The sequence below is a fragment of the Phragmites australis genome, chromosome 14, assembly GCF_958298935.1.
Source record: "Phragmites australis chromosome 14, lpPhrAust1.1, whole genome shotgun sequence".
Classification (NCBI taxonomy): domain Eukaryota; kingdom Viridiplantae; phylum Streptophyta; class Magnoliopsida; order Poales; family Poaceae; genus Phragmites; species Phragmites australis.
In genome coordinates, this window is record NC_084934.1 from 21,506,987 (window position 1) to 21,530,477 (window position 23,491).

At 41.4% G+C, this 23,491-nt stretch overlaps 1 pseudogene; it reads left to right on the forward strand.

Annotated features, from left to right (window-relative positions):
* The first annotated feature begins 2,932 nt into the window (after nucleotides 1-2,932).
* On the forward strand, nucleotides 2,933-23,262 carry LOC133890323 (uncharacterized; annotated as a pseudogene).
* Nucleotides 23,263-23,491: the final 229 nt, after the last annotated feature.

Here is a 23,491-nt window from a genome sequence, read left to right on the forward strand (position 1 = left end):
TTGAATGCATTTTCTACCACTCATTTAGATCTGCCTATTGCTATAATCTTTGAACACTCAACTTGCCACTCGTTTAGTTGAGGAGACGGAGATGATGAGATGGGGAGACATGCTCGGGCTCGGGGAGATAGGGAGACGGATTGGGCTAGGGGAGATGGCTCAGGAGGTAGGGCGGCAAGGCCATGAGGTTGGCGATGGGCTTGGGAGATGGGGAAGACAGCTCAGGCTTACGGAAACAAGGTGGCATGGCCATGAGGTCGGCGACAAGCTCAGGTGACCGGGAAGATGGCTCTGGCTTGGGGAAATAGGGCGGCGCAACCACGAGGTTAGTGAGAGGCTCAAAAGATAGGGAAGACCGCTCAAGCTTTAGGAAACAAGGAAGCGTGACCGTGCCAAGCACGACTACAAGGTCTGCAACATGCTAGAGAGATGAGGAAGACGGATCCGAGGGGTAGAGATGATCGAAGTGGCGACGGTGACCACCGCACCACTTCGACCACCACTACCATTGTGATCGATTTGTTGAGATGGGGAGTGAAGTGAGATGGGGAGTGGAGTGAGGGTGACATGCACGGGATTTATAGAAGTATTACCACTGTAGTTAGTGATAATACAAACCGGTAGTGATAATACAAACCGGCAGCAAAGTATCACTACCGGTTTAGAAAATCAACGGCGGTGATAAGGATTACCACCATCAGTTCATATTGGCGCAATTATTGCTCTATCGAGGAGCTTATTGATAGGCAGTGATAATCCTTATCAATGTCGGTTCGTATTAGCTCAATTATATCTCTTTCGATGAGCTTATGAACTGGTAATGATAGCCCTTATCACTGTCGGTTCTAGCTATAAAACGGTAGTGATATCAACTATTATTGCCAATTCTTAACGGCTCAAGGTTAAATCTAGTAGTGATACCTTATCACTGTAGATTATTTCCGAACTGGCAGTGAAAAGGGACACGAATGACGCTTTCTATAGTAGTGCAAACCAAATATAGTATACATGTTGTACATGAAGGTTTGTATGTATAGTAATTGGCCGTTGATCTATTATTAGTTGTTTCTAAATTTCATCAATTTGTTTACGTTGTATTGGCCATTGACCTATGATGAGCTTCCTATTTATTCTTAAGAAAATGGAAGGACCCTTTTTGATTAAAAATATATGGAAGGTCCTTTGCAATTGGACCTTACTTCGTGTTGATGCACTCAACAGGCCTGGGTACCTCGAGTAGTTGGTACGGCTTCGGGTCCTTGTTGCAAAAGGAGGCCGTGAGGGAAAGAATGAAATATGCATGCCTTATGCATAGGCTGAATTAAAAACAGACCTTTATCTAAAAAGCTAATGTGTGCCAATTATTCGTAACTGTAAAATTGTGGCATCGAACCTTTAGGCTAAGTTTTCACAATTCTTTGGTAAATGACCTAAGGAGCCGACATAAAGACGTTGAGTTTTTCTTTTTAAGTAAACTTGTCATGAGCCAATGTGACACATTTGGTTGGGTTTTTTAGGGGATACACATTTGGTTTATTTAATAGCCAGATTTCAGCATTCATTGGCTTGAAACCAAACAGCCATTTACTAAAGATGTTGACAAAAAAATAGAGAACTTTTTTATTCATATTTTTTTAATTTAAATTTTGCAAAATTATATGGCCATTTTGGAAATTTGCAAAAATAGTTGTCTCACCCATTTAGTGGGTGAGAATTAAAAATTGTAAAAATATTGTGTTCCAATGCTCTTAACCTTCAAAACACTATTGAAATAGTTATGAATTTTTTTTAAAGAAATGTGGTGTAGAGGACACTATGAGCGTCGAAATTTGTCTTTTTTTCTCATTGTACAAGTAATTATTTGAGTCCAAAATTTGTGGAGTGTTAGATGTTATCTTCCTCCTCTACTAGGCTGATGTAGCTCACACTAGTGAAGGATACATTGTCATCATCAACAGTTTACAAATGACCATATAGAAACAGAGCATTATCACGAAAAGAGAATATAACATGGTAATAGTTGTTGCAGAGCTCAATGGCAATCTCGTGGGTGTTGTTCAATCCTAGGGCTAGTAGAGAATATCAGCAACCGTCATCCACCGGCTTCGAGTTGGATGAACACAAACATTCTTGGGGGCCTGGAACCAGACCCAGATGACGAGCGACAAGCTGGCTGACCCTAACTCTCAAAGGATTCCAACGAGCCATCACAATAATAGAAGAAGTAGATCTGTAAAATATAAGATAAGAAAGACAAATATCTAAGTATTTTTAAAAGAATGAAACACTAGATTATGATGAAAATAAAACGTGTTTCTTCACAAACCTCTCATAGTCAAAGAACAAACCTCTCACAGTCAAAGAAAGGAAGAATAAAGAGCTTTGCTCTCAGCAGTGTAAGAGTGAATTCTCACTTGTGGCATAGAGAAAATGACAGAGGTAAGTGGATTAATAGAGATTGAAGTTGTGCTAGTTGAAGTTACCAATTGGTAGTGATAGACCGACGTGTCGATTTGTGCACCTCTATCATAGTAGGCTGTAGTTACCAACCGATATTGATAAGCCAGCACTATGTTACCAACAGATAGTGATAGCTTAACTTCCCCCTTCATAACTCTTGTGCGTCCTTTCATCTTTTGCACCATTAAAACTGTGTGGCACCCCTTTGTCTTTCGTGAACGGCTATTAAAACTGTTGCTCCTCCTCTAGCTCAAAAAGTTCCAAGTTAGCTACATCATCTTCATATGGCCTCTCCTTTTCCACCGCCACCACCCATCGCTCCTTCTCCACATCTAGCCTCTTCTGAGTTGCCACTATCGTCATCTTTGGAGGACGAGGCAATGGCAGTCTTATCTGGTGACCTCTCCTCCTCCCCACACAATGAGGACTGGCAGCACTTCATGGAGGAAACCCACCCCTGTGTTTCCCAGCGATGAGCTCAAAGGAAGATGAGGCTAGCACAGCTGGCTTCGAGGACACCTTCTCCATCGAGGAGGAGAAGGAAGAGGAGGATATGATCAACCTCGAGGGCTCGACTGAGGTGGAGGAGGATGATGATAGTTTGCCGGCAAAGAAGCGTAAGCTAGCTATTGCATAGAATTAGTCGATCTTTTGCAATCGATGTGGATGACAGTGATAAGTGATATCACTATCAGTTCCAACGGGCTCATCGGATTTTTTGTTATTGGTAATTATGAACTGGTAATAATACTTTATCATTGTCGGTGATAGCAAAATCAGTGCGGATAGGCAGTCGCCGATGGGGTTTTATGTAGCAGTGATCATTGCCTGTTTTAGTTAGCACTACAAAATTAACAGTGATAGTTAGCGACTATCACTATCAATTTAAGAACTAGCATGAATCGATAGTGATGACCGGTCCTCAAAATTATAGGATTCTGCACTGAAAAAATCCATTTTTTTTTCCCACCCAGACCACTCCCGCCCGCTCACTAGTGGTAGTTGCAATGACTAGTGGTGCCTCTTGTATGGAAAGTAAAAAATGCCCTCATGTACAAGTCGCAATAATACAGTTAAGAGTATCTCAGCTTAAACTAAGAACTCTAGCAGCGCTGAGCAGATTTTAAATGGATAAGTGCAACAAACTTGAGGAGCTCCTTAGATGCCAAAATAGATAAATAGAGAGAGGTATAGAAGTGCTATGGCTATATGAATAGAACGAGTACATGGCACGTGCACGCATTTGGTTGACCCCTTCAATACATTCGTTTTCTAAAAGCTATTCACTTTTGTAAGCCTACGGTTATATTCAGAGGGTTTATCTTTACACATATTTCAAGTGAAATTTTTATCTGTTTCACTCAATTCACTACGTGAAAAATAGACAAGCCGTTATGGGTGCGGTCCGCACCCGTCATCCCGAACGCGTTACTAATGACATGTAATAAGTGACGGGTAAGAACCCGTTACCAATAAGGTCATTAGTGATGGGTCAAAACTTGATCTGTCACTTGTTAAAGTCATTGGTGACGAGTCACTTATGACTTGTTTGTGATCCGTCACTTATGACTGATATATGGTTTTCGCGCTTTTTGGACGCGAAAAAAGTCAAAAAATATATATATATTACACCCAAGCCAATCCAACTCAGGCCTATCACCACTCGTCACGTGAATCTACCTATTTTTTAGGTTGTTTTTAGAATGTGCGTTCCGTGGGAATCGAACTCGCGACTGCCCCTCGCGCACGTAGCTGCCTAACCACCTCAACCTCGTGTGCGTCCTGAAGGGAATCGGATAAAAGATCATTTTAACTATTTTGCCGAGGGTCATAAGTGACGGGTCACAGTTATGACCCGTCACCAATGTTAATTTTACAATAGACCTAAAAACCAGTTGACTCGAAGTGTCTTCAGTTAAATGGCCATAACTTTTACATACGGACCCCGATTTCGACCTTTTCTGACTCTATAGGCATCTACAGAAAAAGTTACATCCGTTTCTCCATGACTTTGTCGGGTTCAGTGAATTTTTCGAGGCCTAAAACGGCTTGAAAGATTGAGTTCTCGCCTCCGGAAGTTTATACATCGTTTTCGAAACGAGCGTTTGTATCCATAGCCATTACCCCTTACATTAAACTTGAGCAGAAGTGTACTGGTTCATATTCTAGTGCTTCTGAAGTGAGAAAAATAAGAGAAAAATAAAATAAAAATAATTTTTTTCAATGTTTGGATCATTTTTTGTATTTCTGAATAACGTTATTAGTGACGGGTCATAACTCGATCTGTCACTTATGAAAGGCCTATGAGAGCCGTCATCGATGAGTTAGTCATTGGTGACGGGTGAAAACTTGACCCGTCACCAATGACTGACCTACGATGACCTGTGAATGATGAGTGTCATTAGTGACGGGTTAAGTTTTCATCCGTCACCAATGATTGGTATTAGTGATAGGTCACAACTACAACCTGTTACTTTTATCCGTCACTTATATAGTATCTCCTTTGTTTGTTTTTTACGTAGTGATTTTTGAGCCTTATCTCATTATTGTGCAGTGTCACTTCTATAGAAAGTTCTATCAGTGCTAGTTCATAAATGCATCTGTTGGTTTTTAAATTGACACTATCAAATTGGCCTTTTTCATGTCAAATTAGCAGTAATAGTCGGCGACTATTAATGTCAGTTCATGCTATGAACCGATAGCGATAATCGGCCTTCGAAATTATATGATTTGACATAAAAAAGGTATATTTTCTTATCATCATGTTTTTAAAAACTTATTCTCTTTTGTGTAGTTTGGAAAGTAACAGTTAAAGGTATATTTTGGAGACTACAAAGAAACGGGAGGGAGTACACAGCAGACAATAGCATAACAGCTAAGCCAAAACAAACTGAATATGTATGGGCCTACCTTGAATAAGCCTAAAACCCCCTCGCTTGCGTGCTCTTTTAACAGAAAGCCATGCATAAACTCAACGAAGACTTCCCTCAGTTGGTTCTCTTCGTCGATCTATGTCAGAGCCACAAGCACTAAAAGGCTGCTTTGGGGTCAACGTCCAAATTGAGCAGCGGCTGTACTTAAGGGTGACAATGGCTGGATGGAGCGAGAATGCATCAGACACAAGATCCGAGATAGAAAACCTAATCCGATCCCAAAATACTTACCGGTGCAAAACTAATCCTGACTTCGACGAGGCCCGAGCTCCGATGGGAGACCGAAGACTTGTGAGGAGCGGATCTAGATTTATTCCTAGCGCCAGCTCGTCTTCCCTGCGCAACAGTGCAACTCCCTCGCCGCCGGCCCATCAGCCTCCCTCGTTGTGCCTCCCACGCTGGTGCCCTCACCTTGCCACAACGCCGACACCGTTCGTCTGTCTACGGAGTTGGAGGGGGAGGGGAGGAGGAGATGGAGGAGCTAGGGAGGACAACGACATCGACTAAGCATGGGGGATGGGGAGTCAGGGAAGCTGTGGAGTAGCGGATTGGGCCCATGGGGTCCTGGGGTGGCCAGGTGAGTGGGTGTGGCACAGTGGCCTATCGGCCATGGGGTGGCCTCAAGTTTCGGGTGGTATCTACGGGTGCAAAATAGGATTCAGATCTGAATTCGACTTAGGTCGGGCCTGCGACTGGATGACACTATGGATCAGTTTTGACTATTGAACTCGTCTCTAACGTGTCTGAAACCCATAAAAATCCGATTCGACCCACCGCCACCCCTAGCACTACTTGCAACCTCGATTTAATTAGTATGTGTAAAGCCTTCATGGTTTCTCATGTCTGCTTTCCCTAAAAAATCAGTAATATATCAGGAGTGTACCTGAACGGAAGACTTTGTCAACGCATGCACTGTAGCACAAGTGGTACATTGTTAGAAAATTAATCATTAGCAAAAGCAACGGATCATAGACGACAAAAAAAAAAAGATATTTGTTAACGAAGTTCAACTGAAGTCTACATCCTCGGATGTGACTACGGGTGTCCCTCCACATCTAGTAACACTGGCCACACCGGGGTTCCGGCAGAAATAATACCGATCTTTATGAATCTATCACTATATCATTATAGTTATAACAACGACCCTCCTATCAAAATTATAAAGACGCTTAATTACAAGAGTACTACTATAATTCTACCGGGATCCTACTCTGACTCCACTATATACTGTTAATACAACTGTAAGTCTTATATGTAACTAAATCTATATAATTATGACGCATATACAACATACATAAAAACATATATAAATATATAGTTGACTAGTCCACCGTACCGTGTTAATACGTAAGTAGGATGACTTAGTCGACGGTTTGGTAAGGGGTTTACTTTGGCATATATACCTTCAATAAAATTTTCTGAACTTACCACAGGTACTCGAAATCATGATAAACTATTCCAACTACCCTTGATGTACACAATCAAACCAAATATAGTATACATGTTGTACATAAAGATTTGTATGTATAGTAATTGGCCGTTGATTCAATATTAATAGTTTCTAAATTCCATCAAGTTGTTTACGTTGCATTGGCCATTGACCTATGATGAACTTGCTATTTATTCTTAAGAAAATAAAAGGTCCCTTTTTCGTTAAAAATAAAAGGTACGTCGGGTAGCTGGTACGGGCTTTTGGTCCTCGCTGCAAAAGGAGGCGGCGATGAAAAGAATGAAATGTTCATGTTGCATATTATTAGAGACATGATTTATAGAGATATTGTCAAGCATGATGTATATTTACTAATGGATTTTGTACTTGAGTTTCTTTCATTCATTCATATTTCATACTTGTGAATGTGTGCTATTTGTTGGCAATTTTCTTTCTAGTCTATGGCTAACACTTTATAAAAATAAATAGTTGAGTGCATGCCTTATGCAGAGGTTGAATTAAAAACAGTCCTTTATCTAAAAAATTAATGTGTGCTAATTACTGGTAACTATAAAATTGTGTTATCGAACCTTTAGACTATGTTTTCACCATTCTTTGGTAAATGAACTAAGGAGCCGAAATAAAGGCGTTGCATTTTTTCTTTTTAAGGAAACCGGTCATGAACAATTGTGGCACATTTGGTCAGTTTTTTTGGATACACATTTGGTCAATCTAACAACCAGATTTGAGCATTCTTTTGCTTGAAACCAAACAACCATTTAGTAAAGATATCAAAAAAATAGGGAATTTTTTCTATATTTTTTATGTTAAAATTTGCAAATTTATGCAATCATTTTGGAAATTTACAGAAATATGTGTCTTTTGTCCGTTTAATAGGCGAGAATAAAAAATCACCCATCCACTAGGTTAGAGGTTTAAAAATCATAAAAATAGTGCATCTAATGCTCTCAACCTTCAAAACACTATCAAAATAGCTATGAAGAATCCTAAAAAAAATGTGATGCAGATGATGCTATCATTGTTGAAATTTGTTTTTTTATGTTTCTCATTGTATAAATATTTGTTTGAGTTGAAAATTTGTGGAGCGCTAGATGATAGCATTTTCTACACTACAAATTTTTTTTAAAATGTTTTATGACTCTTTCGATAATGTTTGCAAGGTTGAGAATATTGGAATGCAACATTTTTATGATTTTTAAACATTTCGCCTTGTGGATGTGTGATTTGTACTTCTAGCCCACTGAACAGGCAAGGGCGCATATTATTCCAAATTTCCAAAACAACCACGTAATTTTGATATTTTTAAATCAAAAAATAAAAAATAGAGCACAACATTTTGGGCTTGGCCCAAATTGCGGCTAGGCCCTTAATTGCCAGTCTGGTTACTTTCCCAGCCCAGATAATCCGACTTCATAGTCTGATATGGCCCGTCCTCTAAAAAAGAAAACTCTACAGAGCCCTGGCAGGTTAGGTGCAGCCAACTGACACAAGTCAGCCAGCCGAGGCCTGGCCACGCTCTGGTTCGCCGCAATGGCAGACGCGTCCGTGAAGATGCGCTCGTCCACCGAACTCACTGAACGACCGATAGCCCGTCTCTGGGGCCGGCCCTCATGCAACTAGCCCCATCTTGGTTTGGCACAATGGACGACGGTGCCAGCCCAGCCCGGTTAATCCATTTGGATAACCGAACGAGGACTGGTGCATTCCTCCCTCCAACAATACGCATTAAGTCTCTTTAGTTAGTTGCTAAACCAGGTTGTCTGCTAGGCAATTGTTTCTAGTGCTGGCCGGCGCTGCCCGGATCATCATCCTTGCCATGTTATTATCGAACGGCTGCTCCAAAGCCCTCCCTCCTGGGCAGCACCAACAGTTCTTGACCTGCTTGCTGTTCAGTTCATCGCGCGAGGAACAGGGGCGAGGGCTCCCTCTATTCTCCGAGGAGGTCCTTCTTGATTTCGATATTTTTGTGGAGTACCTCTTTTCTATGCTTTCTTTAATTGATCGTCGATCCAGTTGTTATCAACACTTAACTGCAGTGATTTGTATACAGACTGCTACCGTGCTACGCATAGTCCATGTGTGTTGTTCGTCGTTTCTATCTCTCTGCTTTTTCTTCTTCTTTTTTCCCCTTAGTTTTCATGGGTCAGTAGGTAGACTGTATGGTGATTTTTTCCTACTCAGAATTTTTTAAGGGAAAAATGCAAAAAAAAAAAACCCCTAAAAGTCACTTAGATTTTAATTTTCCTCCAGAAATTGTTTTGTTGAAAAAACCCCAAAAGTTTGACTTTGTTGCAAAAAACCCCCCAAAATTCAAAAAAATAAAAAAAATCACAAAACAATTCTAAAAAAACTAGAGACAATTCTAAGACCTTATGTGATTTTTTTTCAAAAATAATATCCTTTGCATCATATTTTATGGAGAGGAAGTTTAAAAAAAAAGAAAAATGTGCAGCTCATTTATTAACTCATGTTATTTTAACTTTATCATGTCTACCATTATTTTTCCTACACAAATAATTATTTAAGTAAACTAATAAAAGTCGTTTCACTAATTTTGGGGGTGTTATGGATTACTTATGAATTAATCTATTTGCAACACATTTACTAAATCATGCGCGTTACAATAACTATTTCAAGATTTTATGTATTTTTAGAAAATAGAGGATCATGTAAGAAGACTAAAAAAAATTAGTTTCACGATTATTGGATTAGTAAATAATTAATTATGCATTTAACTCAAATTAATAAATGAGCTACACGTTTTCCTTTTTTTTCAAACTTCCTCTCCATGAAATATGATGCAAAGGATATTATTTTTGAAACAAAATTCACAAAAGGTCTTAGAATTGTCTCTAGTTTTTTTAGAATTTTTTATGATTTTTTAAAAAATTTGAATTTTTGGGGTGTTTTTGAACAAAACCAAACCTTTGAGAGGTTTTTTGCAACAAAACAACTTTTGGGAAAGTTAAAATCCAAGTAACTTTAGGGGTTGCATTTTTCCCTTTTTTTAATAATGGAAAACAGTTTGAGGTCTCTGCACTGTCGTCCTACTTAGAATATCTGACATAGAAGGCTAACTGGCTTTCTGGTTAGGAAATCTTGTAAGAAATGAGATAGCAAATTGAGTGCCAAAGTTATAGTAACTACTGTCTGACTTCATGGATAATTTAATAATATTCTTTCTGGAACCACTGTTGATCCTTTCAATTCGACGGCAGGATTTGTTCCCAGGGGTGTTTATCACTTCGGATGTGATCCAAGCAAGTTAGGTACACATGCATACATGTTCAGTAATACTATGTATTTTTCACGTACACTTTGTCTAATGTCCTCTAATATCTCATAGCGTGTGTAAGACACGTGCAGACGTGTGTGCATACACGTGGTGTGTGTGGGGTGCGCGTTGAGTATGTACCCTTAAAAAAATCCAAAAGAACAACTCGGGTTATGGTCTCTAAGACTTCTTCGAAGAGGTTCGATCTTCCGTTTATAATGAAAGCATAAGTGCATATCTGAATTTTATATATACAGTTTTTCCTTTGCGCTAGGTAAAAGAAATTGAGATGTTGGATAAGATGTCCAACATAGTTCACAAGCTTCAGGTAACTATTACTCTATTTTTAACGTTTGCTTAGAACTGTTAATTTTCCATGGGAATATGTTTTTCTGCGTTAGTTTTGTACTTGTATGCAACAATGGCACACCTTGCAAAAAATTGACTATATATCATATATAATAGTCATAGATATCAGGAGTTGTTAAAATTTGATAATTACGTGTTGTATTTCAACTCAACACACTATTCATACTCTTTTGGACATTTTCTCACTACTGCACTCCACTATCTCAAAGCCCAATTAGCTTTTGTTAGGGTGAAAACGAAACGGATTCAAACATATAATGCTCGTACGATATTCGTATATATATATATATTTTTTTGTCAAATTTAGAGTCGGAGCGGATATATATTGCACGGATATGAATTCCAATACATATTGTTTCAGAGTCAAACAGAGTAGAGTCAGTTCAGAAACAGACTAAAATAGTCAGATATTTACATGCATACACGGCCGTGCAAGCATTAGGCAGTGTGATAACAATCATGCTTTTTAGTGTTAGGAATGTGTGGACTTCGTCTCAATCCTGAAGTCATCCACCCTACAAAAGTAGATAGTCACGCGAGCTATTGGTTCCTCACTTCTTGCGCTCGATTGACAATTGAGCCTGGTTGAATCGGTACTGATATTGAGTATCAGTACTGACTTTTGAAAAAAAAAACTAGCACCGATACTTCAGTGTTGGCTGATAAGCATGACCCGACACTGATACTTTTTATCAGTACTAGTTCATGTTACCACTGGCACTGATAGTGCTACCAGACCCAAAATTATTATTCATTCTACTTTTTTGTCTTACAGACTCTTCTCACATCCGCCATCATTCCTTATTGTCTTGATCTCTCCTCTTCCTCTCCACAGCCTCCCATTCCTTATCCACTGCTCTCTCTCTCTCTCTCTCTCTCTCTCTCTCTCTCTCTCTCTCTCTCTCTCTCTCTCTCTCAGGAGTCTCGGCTCAGCTCCCCATCCTTCGGATCACCGCCGAGCCGGTCGGGGTCAGCACGGCCTATGTGCCGGATAGCGGGAACACATGGGGGAGCGCGGGGGCGTCCGTGCTCGCGTTCGACGACCGGTCCGCACCCGCACGTGGATCAATGCCATGGACTAGAGCTATGGTGCCGCTGCGATACCGGCAGCATCAGTAGGCTTCGACACGACCACGGGATGCCTCACCTTGATGGAGAGGGTAGCGCCAAGCAGTGGCACGGGGCGGCCGTTCGGGCTGCTGTTCCCGAGCACGTCATCGGCCGCCTCGCCCGACAGCGTGGCGCTGGCGCGCGCCCCGCAGAAGTGGACCTATGTGGTACATGCAAACAACAAAAACAATTCGGCATGCACATTAGTAGTTTTCCATAGTAGAATTCCTTACAATTGCGCGTGCGCGTGCACATGCAGAGTGTCGGACCACATGTCATTAGCAATAAGAAGGCATGCAACACGGGCAGGAAAACGAGCAAGGCCATGTCGGTGCCCACCATCTTGACCAAGGACTCGCAGAGCCTCGTGGCCATGGTAACTTCAGTAGCCAAAATTGAAGTTTCCTCCATTGAAATGCTCCGATTCTCGGTATTTTTATGTCATCGCAAATCATCTAATTCGCAAAAAGCACGGCTTGGCCACCCATCACGATCGATAGAAGCCAGCCAAGCGCAGGGGCGGCAATGACAAGCACTCCCCTTGGGACCATCCTGACTGGAGAAATAGTGGGTAGGGTCACGCCATCAGGGACAAGGAAGTAAACAAGCTCTACATTGCTCTTCATTCTTTCAGATCACATGTTGGTCTTGAGATATTGGTGCTCCTTTAATTCCTGATTCCTCTCAGTCCTAAGAAAGCAACTCTGTTATATTCATTATGAGCACTAATATAATCTCTCTCTCTCTCTCTCTCTCTCTCTCTCTCTCTCTCTCTCTCTCTCTCTCTCTCTCTCTCTCTCTCTCTACTTCTGTTTTATGTGCGAAAGTAGTAGACACCATGTATATGTCAAAATGAACTCCCTCTGTATTGAATAAATCGAGATTGAGTTGTTGCAAATGTTCTTTCAATATTGTGAGATTATTGCAATTAATATTCAATGATGTGAGATGATTGGAATGAAGGTGGCTCCACCTCCATGCATCGAGAGGGCTGCAGCCCTCTAAAAGGGCGGTTAGGCCAGCTAACTGCCCTCTCAGAGGGCGGGAGGCCTAACCGCCCCCTCGGAGGGCGGCTAGGGCCTGCCCGCCCGTGACCGGTGCCTTACCGCCCCCTGAGGGGGCGGGTAGGGGTCCTTACCGCCCTCTCAGGGGGGCGGTAAGGGGCTTCCCGCCTGTGCCGCTCGGCCTCCACCCCCCTCCGGCCTCTTCTATAAAAGGGGCTAAAATTAGCCCCAAATCCCATTTTATTCAGAAAAAAGCAAAAGTTGTGAAGAGGGAGGAGAAGAGAGTTGAAGAGAGGGGAGGAAGAGAGCCCAGCGAAGCCCTGCTGCATTTGATCCGCGGATTTGAAGATCACTTTCCGGTAAGTCTTCTTTTTCTTTTTATTATTGTTAATTAGTGCAGTAGTAGTATATGACATAGGTTTTAGATATTTATGACCGAGGGTTTAGAAAATGCTATGTTTAGTAGAAAATTGTCAAATTTACTTAGAACATAGTATAATAGCAGTGAAATATAGAATATTATTTTTACTATGTTAGTTTTGGAAATGTAGATTTTATAGAATAATAATTGTAGGGTTGTATTATGCGACCTAGGAGCTAGTACTGTATGATAATAGGCAAAATTAGGATGTAGCGTTTAGAAAATGATAGCGTTTAATTTCCACACGGTAGAATAGCTAGTAAATGTAGATTGTATAGAGTAATATTTGTAGGTAAGTTTGGCTAGGACTATTATTGAAAACCTATTGTTATGTATGAATCGGTGTCGGTAAATTATTTTCTCTGATAATAAGAAATATAGTTCGTCGGTCTTAACACTGGTTATGTTTGCGGGTGTTTCCAGGGATGGCAGATAAATTAATTTTTCAGATATATTATGGTGAGGGTGAAATTAGGTACGGTCCTAACGGTGTAGATCTGTCTGGATTTCGTCATGTCATGAAGAGTCATAGTAAAGCTAATGAGATGACCATTGTGGGTGCGTGCAAATGGCTTATACTGTTTTTCCAACTAGATCCGCAGCAACATGAGCTGAAGCTAAAAGCTATCCTCAGCCGTGCTAGTCATGGATACTTTGACGAGCTTGTTCTCATGGAAGTCACATCAACTTGGAGGCAGTATATAGATATATCTTGTGAACGTGGTATGCCTCTGGTTTTGTTAGCTGAGGCGTACCTGAAAGATCAAACTGAGGTGAACTCTGCGGAAGCAGTAGCAGAACCAAGTGAGGCAGTGGAAGATGAATCGGAGTAGGTTAATGTCGGGACCAGGGAAGATGTTGGAGATATTCTAGAGCTGCAACCGATGGGTGTAACCGATGAAGGGGAGCATATCCCTAGCATCATTAAAGAGATGGAGTTGGAGGATCAAGAGTTGGAGGAAGGCCTTACCGATGGGGATTCATCTGACAAGGAGGGTAATGCTCCAGTGCCTGCAGAGTGGAGGGATCATGAATTTTCAAAGCTGGTGGTTAGCGAGGCTGATCGGACACCGTGGCAGTACCATGAGAATGAGGTGTTCCAGGGTGCTATGTACCATACAAAGGAGGCAATTATTGATGCAATTAAATTCTGGTCGTTGTCTCTTCGGAGATAGTTCAAGGTTGTTAAATTCAGTAAAAGGGAGTATGATGTGAAGTGTTTGGTGCCTCAGTGTCCTTGGCGGGTGCGCGCATTCAGAGGGAAATAGGTAGACTACTGGCAGTGCTCAATAGTTAAGGAACATAATTGTCACATTAAGGAAATAGAGTTCACCCACCGGAACCTGTCATCTGCCTTTATTGCAAATGTTATGTACAGGAAGATTGTGGACAACCTAAGGAATGAGCCACGATCAATAATCTGTGCTATTGAGCAAAGGTTCCAGTACACAATAAACTATGCGAAGGCATGGAGGGTGAAATAAAAGGCTATTGAGATGAAGTTCGGAATATATGAAGATTCATATCACAATCTACCTCGTCAATTAGCCATAATTTGTGGAAGGAACCCAGGCAGCTACTATGATATCAAGCATTACCCCTCGACTGATGTGGAGTACAGCGGGAAAAGAGTATTACAGCGTGCTTTCTTTGCATTCGCTGCAACCATCAAAGCATTTCGGTATTGTCGACCCATCATATGCCTAGATGGAACATTCCTGACTGGGAAGTACAAAAGACAGATATTGTCTGCAATTGGAGTCGACGGTAACAACCAAGTGCTGCCACTAGGGTTTTCTTTCGTGGAGAGTGAGAACGGGGACAGCTGGTATTGGTTCCTTGAGCGGTTCAAACATGCTATTGTTCTTGACCGACCAGATATGTGTCTGATTCATGATAGACATGCAGGGTTGTTGCAGGCTTTGCTGGATATGCAACATGGTAGTGTTCGACGGAGTGTAGCAGCGCAGTGGCCCGACCTCAAGAGCAGGTGGTGCATGCGCCATATGGGTGCGAACTTCTACAGACAGTTTAAAAACAAAGAGTTGATGAAGCTTTTCAAAAAGTTGTGCATTCAAAACCAGCAACGAAAGTTCAATGCCCTATGGGCAAGACTTGATGAGCTAACTCTAAAACAAACAGCGGAGGCTGCACCAAATGGTGATGAACCGATAGCTCTTGGACCTCTCTCAACAGATACTCCGCAGATAGTAAGGAGGTCAGGGTAAGCTATTAGGAGCTTCTCACAGTGGATACGTAATGAGCCAAATGAAAAATAGGCTCTGTTGTACGACAGTGGTGGTGCAAGGTATGGAGTAATGACAACAAATCTTGCAGAGGTTTATAACTGGGTCATGCGAGGAATGAGGTCTCTACCACTTGTTGGAATTGTAGAAGGCTCTACCACTTGTTGGAATTGTATAAGGCATTTTGCATGGGACTTGTAAGTATTTTATTGATCGGTATGCAGCTGCTAAAAATGTAATGGAGGACAATCGTATGCTTTACGGACGGTTGCTATGTGAGTATATGGAGAAGGCCACTAAGAAGGCCCACATGCATCGCGCAAATCAAGAGGGGACTGCAGAGCACAGGTTCAGTGTCCTGTGCCGGAATAAGGGTCGGAGGGGTGGAAGACGTGAGCGGCATGTTCAAGAGTGTGTGCTAAGGAGTGGGACATGCATTTGTATTTGCCAGAAGCCACAATTACTCCACAAACCTTGTACACACATCATAGCTGCGTGTGCAGAGCACCATATGCTTCCTAGGCAATATGTTTCAAAGTACTTCATGAAAGATCAAATAATGAACACCTGGAATCATGAGTTGTATGGTTACGGCATTGTTGATACTTTTACAAGTAATCCAGGGCCTACAAGAATCTATGTGCCTGATTTGGAAAAGATGAAGAACGTACCTGGCCAAAGACAAACTCAGTGGATTCGCAACGATATGGATGAATCCGAGGCGGGCCCTAGGGTCAAGCGATGCAGTCAGTGCAATGAAACAGGTCACGCGTACAAGTATTGTCCGAAAAATGCACTTGTTGATGCACCTGTTATCTAGGTAAGTATTATGTCGCGTTGTAGTCGATTTCTAGCATTTAAACCTTCATTTGTAAGTAAATGCCGCAATGTGTTCATGTTGCATATAGTTGTATAGTGAATTTGCATTCAATGTTTATTGTTCCTATCTACATCTAGCAATGCATTAATGTACATGTCTTTCAAATGCAGATATGGCGGACCCTGCGACCCCCGAGCTTCTGGACCCTGCAGTGGACAAGAGGCACCGCAGCTTCTTGTCCGCCAAGCACCAGACGGAGTTAGGAGTGTTCCGACCACATGGCCCTGGAGAGCTACTTACGATCGACGATCGATGGAAGCACAGGTACTTCGATACTTTCATACGAAATTGCCATATCACTGATGTAATTCTATATTATTGATGTACTTCAATACTTTTAGGTTGGCAGCGGTGGAACTCCTGCTTCTTTGCCGTTTGGTTGAGGCCCGATCGACGGAGAACCCCGAGGCAGCGGTGCATCGTTTCTACTTTGATCGGTCGCTGATAGCAGTCCTGGTCGACCGATGGAGGTCGGAGACACATACGTTCCATCTCTCGCTTGGCCATCTTCTGTTGCACCGGCATACCACGCAGGTACCATTGTACATTTTTTATTACTACTTTCATTTTCACATTGTTCATATCTAACATAATTATTTATTCGTAGGCCCCTCCAGCCAGTACACATGGACGCCAGGAGAGCCTTCACAGTCCTCGTACCCTAGTCAGGAGGATGAGGCTGGCCCGGACCCCGCGTACGACCTCGTTCGTGACTTCTTCGGGGGCACACCTGACTACGACGTCCTCCAGCGGTCCCAGGTACTCAGTGCTCCCCTTCGGACACAGCCCACGCAGGACGAGGCCTCGACACCGGTGCTCCCTACTAGGCCTACCAAACAGGTCGGTCCACCCGACCCCCTCACCTACTCCAGGAGCCACGTGAGGGTCAACCAGCGGCATCGGGACCACGATGGGGGGCACGGCCGACGGCAACGAGGGAGACAGCAGTAGAATTTTAGATTTATTTTTGTAACTTACATATGCATATTCTATTCGCGATGTACTCCTACGTATTCAGATACGTTTACTCTTGTTGGTCCACTTAGCATGTCGTAACTGCATTTCATATTCCAAAACGATGGCATCCTAGTTGCATTTCTTAATCCGACATGACAACACGCTACATTCTATCGTCGTCACCAATGTATATCTTACAAAGCTACTTATGCAAGAAGTGACACCTCGCTTACTCTGTCGGGAGTGTAACTTTAATCATGAAGTGACCACACTACTGAACTTTAACCATGACATGACAACACATGCCTCCTTACGCAGGCTTTAGACAAGAAGTGACAACACTGGACAGCTTTCCACATAATAAATGACAACATAGGTACCAATAAACATGAAATCTCTGTTCATCATCGATGACACAATTTTCCTATTTTTCAAGATAGAATCCAATGCTCCTGCCACCATCTGAGCCCCTGCACTCACTCCTTTCTTCAAGAGCGAATCCAATGCTCCTGCCTCCCCCAACCATAAATAGCCAAACCTCCATACGTTGATGCACCACTCATTTCTCAGATCTTTCAAGTGCAATATCTTCCTCAGCTCCACCAAACCCACCAAAGAATCATTGGGGGATTTTCATCACTCAAGGTATCCAACCACTGATGTGCTTCTGTGGTGACCTTTCTAGGCTTCACGAGTCGCAGCACATCTCATACACCTATGGGCTGCGCTTCTTCATGTGTGCCAACTACGAATATGACAAGCCTCAACATTGAACATATGAGTATCCACCGGTATAACAACAGATATCAGCCACATCTCTGCCAATTTCGCACCCTGTTTTACTAACCGCTCATCTTGTTCTATTTGTTCAGTCCCCTTTACCGCTCTGTGATTTTATTCAATGGCTCGACAATGAGCAAAATGAGGAACAAAAGCAGTGGGTCAACATGAACATGAGGTGGAGAAGGGAAGCGTACGCACGTTGGGAGTACGAGCAACAGCAAGAGAAACTTCGCTCAAGCGGGAGGAAGAAGAGTGCATGAGGAAGGCGGCGCACCACCATACCGCGGCTTAAGCTCGGGAGGCTGAGAGGGCAAGGAAGCGGGAGAGAGCCCGCCGTGCTAAGGTGGCAAGTCCCGATGCCCTCCGAAAGGAAAAATATCCTAGATGCACTCAGTAGAGAGTATCTAATGTAACCCGACATACTTCCACTCTCTAAGGCATGTTATGATTAGGAACGGTGCAGTAATAAGTAGGTCTTAGTGCGAACCGTACTACCACCTTCGTTTCCTCGCCGTATCGTCGTGGTTACAGTCTTATGTAATGTTTTCACCCTATGTTTAATACTATGTTTGTCGTCGTTCGCACCGCATACCCACGTAATATGCTGCGAGTACTAATTACTGATTTTTTATTCTCCGACTATTACATAACCTACTCCAAATTCTCGCTTCCTTAGTATACCATTTCCACTCCTCTTCAATATTTTTAATTCTAAATTTTCTTAATGTCCTATTTTAATTTATGATGAAATACATAAAATTTTATAATTTTCAGAAGGAAAAAATACCATTACCGCCCCCTCAAAGGGCGGCAATAGGGCTAACCGCCCTCTCAGGGGGCCCTGAGAAGGGCGGTTAGCCCCCTTACCGCCCTCTGAGGGGGCGGTTAGGCCACCCGCCCTCCCAGGGGCGATTAGCAGGCCTAACCACCCTTTCAGAGGATTGCAGCACTCTTAGGAGGATGCAGCGCCTAGTTTTGTAATTTTTTCTACGAAAAATCTATTTATTTAAATTTTTAATTAAAAAAATATAAAAATAAAAAACTCCATGAAACAAGGCTCTCGGTTAGCAATTGCCCATGTATGGCCCAACTTATCTATCTGGCTCCTTCTCAAGTCTCGAGCACCTGCATCGGCGAGGCTGAGCAGGCTTTTGACTGACCCAGAGCCAAAAGCCCAGAGAACTCTTGTTGAGCAATTGGGAAAGACCCAGTTTATAAAGAAAGAGCTGCACTAGCAGGGGTGAAGCTTCTTGGGATCAAAATGGGCCGTGCCCCCCTCCCTCCGTTTCTCCTGCCTAGTAACAGTATCCTCCCTATCATCTTCTTTAAGTTTGGCCTCTCTGCAATCTTTCTCCTAGCTTAATTTCTCTGTAATCTTCTTCAAGCTCCGCCACTGTGCATTAGCGTAATCTGTGCAGCTATCACTTTTACTCCACCAGCATAATCCAGCAGCTCATATGAAAAAAAAAAACACAACCAAATCCGGCAGCTGGGTGCCTGGGTCCTGCAGTCCTGCACTAAAAAATGCGAAGCTTGATGCTGTTTATCCATTCCAAGTAAACATGTGAAATCCGTCTACTTAATTTGACGCTGTTTAAATCTGCATGCCAACTCGTTCCGGCAAAAAAAAACAGAACTGCATGCCAACTGGATGGGCACCGTGATGCCGAGTCAAACCTGCAAGCACTTCCAGTGGTGCCCATGCTACTTCAATCTTATTTGACAGAACTCTACTTCAAAATCGATGTAGATTTAAAGTGTATAAAATGAAATAAAATAATTTAAATATCTATTTTTAATCTAAAATAAGAACTAGATAATTCAATCAAATATCCTCTAACTATTCATACCTATAACTTAAGAATTTTTAGAACTATAGATGACACACTTAAAAAATTTAAAGCTAGAACTCTACTAAATATAAACTTTATAAAAATCAACTCTACATGCCTGCTTGAGGACAGGATGAACATGACACGAGTTCATCTGCAGCGATTCAGGTCACAATATAAAGCATTGCAGTCTTCAATTTTTTTTACCATCAGAGCAGCTCCAATAGCTAGAACTAACTGCTAGTTATAATTAATAGAATATTATCTATATAAATTTTAATATACTCAAATGATTGGAGTTAGCACGCAGCAGGCTCTAATTCCAGGCCCGTTGAGTAGCAGGGGCGAGGTGGGCTGTCGCACAGGGCCTCCAAATCCTATTCGGCTCGTCTGTTTCGTTGTTCGGCTGTTCATATTCGTCCATCTCCCAGGTCGAGCCGTCGAGCCCCTAGTGCCCTGCCGCCGCAGTGCTGAGTACCGCAGCCGCACCTGCCGTCTGCTGAGTCGCCAACGTGAGTACGTAACACCACATGTACATTCATTCCCTCTGCTAGCTAGCTACTCGTCCTGCTTGTGTCCGCCTGAACTTTGATCTGAACCATCTGCAGTTTGAGGTGCTGGATGGGCTGCTCGGGAGGCACTGGAGAAACGTCGGCCTGACCTTCAACTGCACGTTCCTGCTCTTTAATTTGGATCCACAGAATTGGTATGCATCTTTGCATGTTTAAATAAATTCGATCTTGGCTGTGCAATTGGTATGCATCAATGCATGTTTAAAAAATTCCCTTGGATTCATAGACGAGAACGGCAGCGACCACTGTCCACCTCGGTGCGCCGGCAGACGAACTAGTGCTGGGCGGCACGTTCCACGCAGGTTCGATCTTCTTTTCTTTTGATCTTTTTCTTATCTTGCTAATCCTAGAATTCATATACTGTTTAAATCATTAATGTTGTTTGATTTATAAAACAGAAAGACGTTTATTTCCTCAATCCTCATCATGTTTTCTAGAAATAGGAAGTATGATTCTGGTTATAAAAAGTATAAGAAGAAACAAAGACTAGAAGCAGCAGCTCAATCTCAAAAGGGTGCTCTTGATAGATTTGTTATGAAAGAATCTCAATTTAATTCTGAAAATCAAACTCCAGCTGCTAATGTTGATGGGGGTCATAGTGATGATGCTAACATTGCAGTAGAAGTTGAGACTCACGCTGCAGAAATTGTTCAAGGTGATGATACTAATATTGCCGATGAAGTTAGTGGACATACTGATGGAGTTGATCCCAGCTTAGATAGATCATCAAGTACTGAAAGTAACAATGACATCAATACTTCTTTTCAACCTGATATATTTGATCCAAGAACTTGGGATGCACTTGATCCTAAAATTATTGATATTTTGGTGCAAAAAGGTCCTAAAAGAGACTTGTCTATTGAGAAAGGTCCTAAAGACAAATTCTCTAGATGGTTTTCTGCAGTACCATACACTAGAGTTCTCTTAAATGGAGAAAAGTGTGACAGAGAATGGCTTATATACAGCAAAGAGCTTGACAGAGTATTTTATTTTTGTTGCAAATTATTAAGAAAGGGGCATGGGAAAGGTCAGTTAGCAAATGAGGTTTTCAATGACTGGCATCATCTTGGCACTAGACTTAAAGAGCATGAAACTAGTGCAGAACATGTTATGAATATGGCTACTTGGTATGACTTGCGTCTCAGGTTGCAAAAGAATCAAACAATTGATAAAGTTGGTCAGCGAAAACTTCAAAAAGAAATGGACTATTGGAGAAAAAATTTGTTTAGAATTATCTTGATTGTAAAATTTCTTGCAGAACATAATATAGCATTTCGTGGCAGTAATAGCAGGTTGTACCAAGACAGCAATGGTAATTTCTTAGTATTAATTCAAATGTTGGCTGAATTTGATCCAGTTATCCAACAGCATGTTCAACGCATCACGAATGATAAAAATTCATATTCATTATCTTGGTCCTGGTATCCAGAATGAGTTAATAAATTTGATAGCTGCTGCAATCAAGTCTGAAATCATTGAAAAGGTGAAAGAAGCAAACTACTTCTCAGTTATCCTTAACTGAACTCCTGATGCAAGCCACCAAGAACAGATATCTTCGATCATAAGGTATGTTGATACATCTTCAGGTTCTATTTGCATTGAAGAATCCTTTTTAGGTTTTTTGGATGTAAATGATACAACTGGGTAAGGATTGTTTGATGTTCTACAAAATGAATTGAAGAATCTTGACCTTAATGTAGACAATGTGAGAGGACAAGGATATGATAATGGGTCAAATATGAAAGGAAAACATCAAGGGATATAAATCCTAGAGCTTTTTATTCAGCTTGTGGTTGTCATAGTCTGAATTTAACACTATGTGATATGGCAAAGTCTTGTGGTAATGCAAAAGATTTTTTTGGAGTTATACAACGTATCTATACAATATTTGCTAATTCTACTAAGAAATAGCAAATTCTTAAAGATAACATAACATGATTGACTCTCAAGTCATTGTCATCTACTCGTTGGTAGAGTCGTGTTGATAGTGTTGAGGCTATAAGGTTTCAGATTCAGGAAATAAGGGAGGCTTTACTACAAGTGGCTGAAAGTGATAATGATCCATTGACAAGTAGTGAAGCTAAATCCTTGGCGGACAATGAACTTGGTGGCTTTGAATTTTTAGTGACAATAATCATCTGGTATGAAATATTATCTGCTATTAATTTGGTCAGTAAGTAACTACAAGCAAAGAATATGCTTATTTATATTGCAATGGAGAAAGTACAAGGGCTGATTTCCTTTTTCAATAAGTATAGAGAAACTGGCTTTTCAAATGCATTAGAAGCTGCAAAATAAATTGCACTTGAGATGGATATTGCTCCAGAATTCCACACCAAGCGTAAATCAAAAGAAAAAGACAATTTGATGAGAGCACTGATGATGCATCTATTACTTCACAGTCTGCACATGAGTCATTTAGGGTCAATTATTTTATAGCTGTTGTTGATCAAGCTATAGCTTCACTTACTAGGAGATTTGAGCAATATCAAGGGTACGAAAATACTTTTAGTTTCTTGTTTAATTCAGATAAGCTGCGCTCCTTGGATGATAAGAGTTTGTTTTCTTCTTCTGTTAATCTTGAGGTTGCACTTAAGAGTGGAGAACATTCATATATTGACGGAAAAGAATTGTATGTGAAGTTAAAGTTCATTCAGGATCTTATTAAGGAATCTATGGGCCTCTTGATATTCTGAAGTATTTGAAACAGCTAGGCTGTTTCCCTAATGCCGTTATTGCATACAGAATTTTGTTAACCATTCCTGTGACTGTTGCATCAGCGGAAAGGAGCTTTTCTAAACTAAAGTTGTTGAAATCCTACTTGCGTTCTACTATGATACAAGAAAGACTCAATGGATTGACGATAATAGCACTTGAAAATGATATCTTGGAGAAGATTAAGTATGAAGATATAATTGAAGATTTTATTTCAAGAAATACTAAAAGGATGATGCTTTTCAGTAGAAGATGAGGTCAGTTTATTGCTTGAGTACTACCTTTACTATTTAGTATTAATATTTGATATATTTCTAAGTATTATAACAAATAACATGTCTTGAAGTTATATAATTAAGTGAAAGTATGCTTTGGTTATATAAAATTTTCAATTTTAAGATCCCATTTTGCATTTCGCATTGGGGCCTCAAATTCCTAGAGACGACCCTGTCTAATTCGGTTGTTGCAGTCTTGCTCGCGGTGCA